Below are 502 nucleotides of genomic sequence, written 5' to 3' on the forward strand. Positions count from 1 at the left end.
GTTTATTTTTGCCATACTTGGTCAAAGCCACATAGAGAATCTGTAAATATATAGTCTGCAGGCAGACTATTACTTATACTGATTTGTTCATATTTGCATAGAGAAATTCTGGGAAAATATTCCTAAGTCAATTGATTATTGAGGAAAAGGAGTAATATGGTGATAGAGATGGAGGTAAAATGATTTCTGATTATAATTTTTTTAGTATTTTGATTTGTATATCCTGTAAAATTTATTAACCTTTAAATTAAAAATAGCTAGAATGTTTTTTAAGTATCAGTACTTCAAGACACTTGCTTTTTTCATTAAAAAAAAAACCTTGTATTAAACATTACAAGATTTTTTTTTTTTTTTTTTTGCCAGTCCTGGGGCTTGGACTCAGGGCCTGAGCACTGTCCCTGGCTTCTTTTTGCTCAAGGCTAGCACTCTGGCACTTAAGCCACAGCACCACTTCTGGCCGTTTTCTGTATATGTGGTGCTGGGGAATCGAACCCAGGGCCTC

At 34.5% G+C, this 502-nt stretch overlaps 1 protein-coding gene across 9 annotated transcripts in view; it reads left to right on the forward strand.

Moving 5' to 3' along the window:
* Nucleotides 1-502, forward strand: part of Mycbp2 (MYC binding protein 2) — a 225101-nt gene that overhangs the window by 219452 nt on the left and 5147 nt on the right. The window lies entirely within an intron of this gene.

This window comes from Perognathus longimembris, chromosome 3 (assembly GCF_023159225.1).
Source record: "Perognathus longimembris pacificus isolate PPM17 chromosome 3, ASM2315922v1, whole genome shotgun sequence".
NCBI lineage: Eukaryota > Metazoa > Chordata > Mammalia > Rodentia > Heteromyidae > Perognathus > Perognathus longimembris.